Genomic DNA, 207 nt, shown 5'->3' with positions numbered 1-207 from the left:
TGGTCCTTTTATATATACCGTCCTAGCGCACACTTCTCCCGGTGCCCTTGCACTTGACTTGCAAGACTTTCCTAAGGAACATCGAAAAAAAGGAAAAGTATTTGTGTACAGTGCAGCAATTCATCATCTTGGCCGTATTTCAGTTAACTCTATTATACAGTACAAACTTTTATGAAAATAGTGTGCACTATTAATAATTTATGTGCT

Source organism: Penaeus monodon, chromosome 22 (genome assembly GCF_015228065.2).
Source record: "Penaeus monodon isolate SGIC_2016 chromosome 22, NSTDA_Pmon_1, whole genome shotgun sequence".
Taxonomy (NCBI): Eukaryota; Metazoa; Arthropoda; class Malacostraca; order Decapoda; family Penaeidae; genus Penaeus; species Penaeus monodon.
Note: the sequence above shows the minus strand (reverse complement) of the source record.